The 6,638-nt window shown below is 38.7% G+C and overlaps 1 protein-coding gene across 2 annotated transcripts in view; it reads right to left on the bottom strand.

Annotated features, from left to right (window-relative positions):
• The window catches only part of TMEM57 (transmembrane protein 57), a 102,570-nt gene that overhangs the window by 95,417 nt on the left and 515 nt on the right, over nucleotides 1–6,638 (bottom strand). The window lies entirely within an intron of this gene.

The following is a 6,638-nucleotide window of genomic DNA, read 5'->3' on the forward strand; positions in this document are numbered from 1 at the left end:
TATTAATTTATTTCTAGTAGAGGAGAGACTCGCATTTGGAGAAGGAATCCTCCCCAGAACAAGACAATTCTGGTATCTGGAACCTGCTACAGCTGGAAAGAAAAGATAATGACACTTGCCCTCCATACAAGGGAGCCTTTGAGAGATCAGATGAGTTATCACACATAAACACCATGCAGATGGATGCAATGATAACAATACAGCATTCCTCCAACCAGAGACAGGAATTTTTGCTTTAGTCCCAAATGTGGCACTCATTTTCTGTAGAATTCAAGTGTCCTCGCCACAAGGTAAGGAAAGTACTGACTTTAGTACTGAGCCATTCATCTCATTTTCAAAAGTGTCTGAAGAGGAATAAAGTAATTATATAATTTAGAAACCAGAGCAAGATTCTTTCTTGCCATTTACCTTGGGCTAGACAAAAAATGGATCTCAAACAGCTCATAAGAATCAGAACATTTACAGATATATTAAAATGGACCAGTGGTACCATTTCAACCCAATAAACTAAAAATTTCTATATATAAAAGCATTAGAAGAGATGAAGGGAGCTCTGGTGGCTCGGTGGAAAGGTGCTGTACTGCCAGCGCAAAAGTTTGAATCCACAAGCTGTTCTGCAGTAGAAAGATGGACAATGTCCTGTGCAATTTACTGCCTCTGAAAACCCACTAGAGAGTCAGCTATGAGTTGGTTCCAACTAGATGGTAAACAACAATAAAATAGAAGAGATGAGGGATAAACCACTTCTGATATAACAATCCCATAACTCAAAGCAGTTATCCTTAAGAGCAATAGAGGGGAAAAAGTAAATAAATAAAAACCAGAGCTATGAAGAAGCATCACAGACTGGAGATGACAGATACCTTGAAAAGCTTAATAAGCTGAAGTCAATTTAATGTCAGTTAATGTAATGTTAAAAAAAAAGATATAAAACTTCAAAGAATATTCTCTAATAGTCGATTATTATTATTCTACAGTTCCACAACTATGATGCATGTGGCTACAGGTTAGAGACCTGGAGGATACAATCATTCCGTAGGTATATGAAGAAATCCAGGATGGATAAAGAGTCAAGCAAAGGGAATGTGCTTCTACTATAGGTATGCGCCATCTGAACAATTCATTTATTGTTCTACTGAACCTAATTCTTGAAAATGATCCAAATAAAATAATTATTCCTGAATGTAGTAAAGAAAATAAGACAACCAGTATACCTGAGGATCACACTTAATGGTATCAAGAAAGTAACCCAATTATGATTTCACTTTGTGGTCTTTGTGAAATTTCCACCTGACCCTCTAGATTCCACAAGATATATAATGTGTCTTCTTATGACCCCTTAAACATTCACTTGTATGCTGGCCTAAAAGATAAAACACATAAATACACACCCACTCACCCAGGGAAAGAGAGAAACCCCCAGGCTTCTTATCAATGGGAAGATTTGTGAGAAATGGCCAAAGAAACCAGTTAGCCTCAATTCACAGCACCTCCACAGAGACAGACTAGAACTGCTGCTAAGTCTTTAGGAGGCTGGAAGTCTTTTTGGATATTGACTACCTAATCTTTCTCCCAGAGTGAATTCAAACTACCAACCTTTCATTTAGCTGCTCAAAACTCAATCCACTATGGGACCAGGAAACCACACAAACAACACTGGAATTACATGGGACATTATAGGACAGACAGTATATCCATGAAATACAAGCACACAGAAAGCAAAAATAGTAAGTCATTAAGTCTACCATTAAAATGTATGGCCAAATCTAATTAAGATCTGGGAAGGACATGAGGAATCAATGTGGAAAATATGAAGACTATCATTGATAAAACAGGAAGCTTTTAAGCAACTAAACTAAAATGGATCATTCCCCCACCCCTCAACACAGCCAGAGCAATTTAAAAGGATTTTTTTAAAAATGGAACAAAACCAAACTGCTAAGACTGCTCTGACAAGAAGAATCACCAAATTCTTCTAAATGAAAGTTGGAGGAAATAACTATTTTTATTTTTATTTTTATTTTAAAAAATAGTAGTACACTATTAACTAAAATGAAATTCAAACATTCTAGTATGGCAGATTCTTTTATGTATTCTGTAGAAATCACACATATAAAAGTTTAGCCTCCCTCGGCAAGTTACTGAAAACATCTCCTTCCCCAACATCTCCCTGAATTCATGACTTTCCCTGTCAGCTCCAGCACTGTTGAAGTGAAAGTCTAGCAAGATTACCAAAATGCTTTGGAGGCTATGAGGTTGCAACACTGGTATCTAGGGTTTCACTTGCAGAACACATGTATAATCAAATCAGCCAAGGGTCATGCCAGCCTCCAGCGGCTTTAATAAGGATGGACCAAAGGAGTCTGACACCAAGCTTAAGAGATATCATTAAGGAGGCAGAAATGGCAATAAAGTGAAGTCTCTGAAGATCATATAATTGACAAGGGTCTGAAAAAGACATTAGGAAACTTAAAAAGGCACAAAATTAGATTTTTAAAAGTCACTTTCAAGGAGCTAAAAATGAGGGAACGTATCAGTCTTTAGTCCTAGTTTCAAAGCATTAAGTACTGCACAGGCACAGTGCTGCACTGCCTACATTTCTGGCAAAATCTCTAAGCAGAGCCCAGCACAGGACAACAAGCAGCATTCACAAATCCACCAACTGAAGGGTTGTTTTCTTTAATCATGTGTAACAAAGGTATGAGGTCCTTCTGAAATTTAAAATACATTATCTTATATTTAGCAATTCTTAGTATACTATTTGAAGCAACAACTTTAATGGCAGAATCTTGAAACAGACTTTTTAAACATAATTGTATTCTACCACCATGTTCTACTTGTCAGAGTTTATCTCCTTATCCTATTATAAAATCAGTAATTCTCAAGGGGGGAAAGGATGGGGAGACACAGGGTGACAGGTGGGTGAACCACAGAAAACCTCTTTAAGGCTTCTTAAAACCACACAGCACCACAATCTTCCCTCACCTGGGCATGTAACGAGATACGCCTGTGGGGAGTGTGGGGTGCATATGTGTGAAGGCAAACAAGGAGAGATCTCCCCACAGCACCTGAGGATCTCTAAGACATAACAGTTAAGCAGTTTTCATTTTGCTTTCTTTTATTAATAACTTGTTTTCATGCTTTCCAGAATACTTTCACGTGGATTTTATTTGTAGTAGTAAACATTCCCTCATTTAGTGGCAAATGCTTATTTCATCATAAAACAGTACAGCACAAAATATATCCATTATTCTGTCAGGTAAACCACTGAAACAGTAAACTAGAATTTAGTTCAACGGGAGTTATTTGTATTTTAACAGAACTGAAAAATTCTTTGGAACCTCTAAACCACACATTGAAGGCCTACTAGACTTAAATGGCCTAAATTAAATTACTATGGCCTGCTAGGCTTACAGATGTACTTCCTTAAAGATAGGAATCATGTATTCTCCTTCACAATTCCCTGAACAATGTCTTGTACATAGTGAGTTCTTAATGAATGAAATGGATTCGTTTATAATTACTTATTCACTGATTCATTCATTCAACGTTTACTGAGCACTTACTGCTTGTTCTGTGTCATCAGATATTTTGTAAATGGCAATGATATTTATCTGATACTAATACAAATGAAAATTATCATCATTCTTGCTTCCTTTCTCTTTTTTATGATTATTAACTTGCCTGGGATGATGTATTTCTATGGAACGCTTCAATTTGCAAATGAGAAGATACATACATATTTAGACCTTAATATAATCTCTAAAATCCATTTTCTTCCTACTTTGGCCCTGGCACAGAATTCTAACCCAGCCATGACACTGAAAAGAAGTATCATTCAATCATGACTTTGGTAACAATTGCTGGACTAGAGCCCCCGGTGGAAAGCATCTCAGCAACAGGATTTTAGTAAAGCAAGACCAAGCAGCAACAGACTCCTTGCTTTGACTTCTGACTTTTGTTTATAGTTGCACCAAATCTTTCCTGTCTCCTTAAAGACTAAAGCAAACATGTTAAACTGTGGTAACACCACGATAATACCTGTATAGCAGCTTAACATTTATAAGTCATTTTCACAACCTGTCCATTACCTCTCTTAGTTCTCAAAACTTATTTGATGATGAGAGAGTGTGAGGAGTCAAAACAAGGATGTCCTGCCTATCCCAAGTGCCAGAGCTGAGATTCTAGTCTGAACCTGCGTCTCCTGAAACCCTTAGTCCAGGGCTCTCCTACTCCACTGCAGCTGATTCCTCCATGTGCCAGAGGTTAGAAAACTGTACAGACTGAGAACACAAAAATAGTATGTCCATGTAAGCTTAGGCAACAGCAGACAGTGGTTATCAAAACTATCAACAGAGTCAAAGGAGAAAAAAAGAACAAACCCCAAAGACTAAAACTGACGAGATATTGAGAACCAAAAGGTAAAGACAAGTATGAAAAAAGTTTAATATATATTTTATTTTCTACAAAAATTAGATACTCATGATTCCTCAAATCATCAACAAAAATTAGATACTCATGATTCCTCAAATCGTCAAATGTTGTAACTGAGCTAGCCCTTTCATTCTGTATGCTTTGGAAATAACTGGATATCTCCCAAAACACTTCTTAAAAATAGAACTCTTAAGGGGATAAAAACCTCCACTATAATTTTGTCCTTCAGTCCAACATTGCATAATAGAAACTTATAGTAAATTATAAATTGAGACTCTAATAGATATTAAATAATGGGATACTCAGGAAAGACAGGTAGAAATATTTAGATATTTTATTAACATTTAACTCAAAGAATGTCACAAGACAGGAGGGTAAACAGAATTGAAAGCTGAAGCACTACTGAGTTTTATATGTTTCAAATGAAACTCTGCATAACTTCAACAGGGTACTTATTATTAAACTCTTAAGGCAGAATATCCAATAGGTCACTAGAAAAATAATGTATCCTCACAGACAACCAATTAATTTCTTTATACTCGTTCACTCTGAGTGCCTCCTATTGGGCAGGTACAGTACTGGATATATTTGTTCAACTACAAAGAAAAGTTAAAATACAGCAGAAAACATGTCAACACTATGAGACTCTCAATGCTCTTGCTAGAAATGGAGGTACAGCATCATGCTACTGTACATGGCAGCCATTCAAATGCCAGAGTTTTCCATCATCTACTAGCTCTGTTTAACAGGCTTTTTCTATTCTTGTGTCACTATCAATGTTAAGTCATTCAAAATGTTCTCAATGATAGGGAAGGGTGTTAAAAAAAGAGCCTTCTCTTATTCAAAATTTATGGCGTAGCTTGAATTTAATAGGCCTTTTCTTACGCAGCAATAAAAATCTTTAAACACTGTACCACCAGGACTTCAGTAAATGTGTAGCAAAAAAAAAAAAAATCACTTTTCTGTTTAGTTTTAGTTAAAATGGTCGTGTTCGCTAAATTCAGTATGGATTTTAACCTGGCTCACTCACTGCTATATTTTTTGTGGCTAAAATAGTGCCTGGAATGTGCACACCCACACTCGGTATCTAGGTAGATACACACACATGCTCTATCTAGATAGCTAGGTAATCTGCGTGTGTATACACAGATATAGGCACACACACACACAGGCATTTGTTACATGATTGAATTAATCCTGTGATCTAAAACTCATTACATAAAGAGATATCCAAGAACTTTTTGAGTGGTTAACGTTTTTAAACTTGGGAGGAGATAACTAACCCCAAATGCTTGCACCAGTTGCTTGTGAAGCACTCACTCTGTATGTGTAAACAAAAGCATGTGCACAGTAACGCTAAGGGCGCCTGGGTGTCATCAGTCACCTTACATATTTCTCTAAGTCCCACAGCTAGAGAGCTAAATTGTAAAACACTATGAAGACTCAATTAAGCCTCTATCTGCACGCTGAGAATTCTCCTTTGCCAACTAATTACTTCTCCACTGAAATAGTTTCTTTATCAAGCAAGGCAAGTGCCATTTAGAATGAACAGTGAGAAGCAGCAGCAGTTAACAGTCGTGCACAAAGTCTGCGTAAGGAAGCTATCGTTGTCACTAGGCTCCCCATGAACTTACTGTCCTGCTCCCCCTTAGAGCACTAAATTTCATTTCTATGGCAAAGGGGCATTGCATTTCTTTTACCGGGTGGAGGGGTTGGATGAATGAGTCTGGAGACAAGTCCTAGGACAAGGTTTGAGGAAAATGATCTGCTTGAAATGATCTTAATGTTTGCTGAGAATATGCTTCTCAATTCTTCCGGGGCTAGTGCCAGGCCACAGGGCATGCTTCGGGGGCACTGGCTGCAGCCCGTAAGTTTGAGATCTCTTAAGCGAAGTAGAAGGCGAGAGGGGCAACGTGGCCACCAGCTCAATTTGTCCGCAGTTCAGTGGGATGGAGGGGCCGCTGACTGCTCCTAACTTCGGATGAGGAGACAACCAAGTGGAATCAGCCTGAACCCCTTCCTCCAGCGCATAAGGTCCACGCGCTCCCGACTCCTGCCAGCAAACTCCAAGGAGAGAGCAGGAACTGGGGGCCAGCGGCGGCCAGCCTGTGGCCCCGGGAGGAGCCCCGGACCTGGCGGCGTGTGCTAGGGGGCGTCAGGCGGGGAGGGGGCTCGCCGCCCCTCCCCCCGGCGGGGCCTGGGCC

The sequence above is a fragment of the Elephantulus edwardii genome, unplaced genomic scaffold (genome assembly GCF_000299155.1).
Source record: "Elephantulus edwardii isolate Elephantulus edwardi_28Jun2011 unplaced genomic scaffold, EleEdw1.0 scaffold00028, whole genome shotgun sequence".
Classification (NCBI taxonomy): Eukaryota; Metazoa; Chordata; class Mammalia; order Macroscelidea; family Macroscelididae; genus Elephantulus; species Elephantulus edwardii.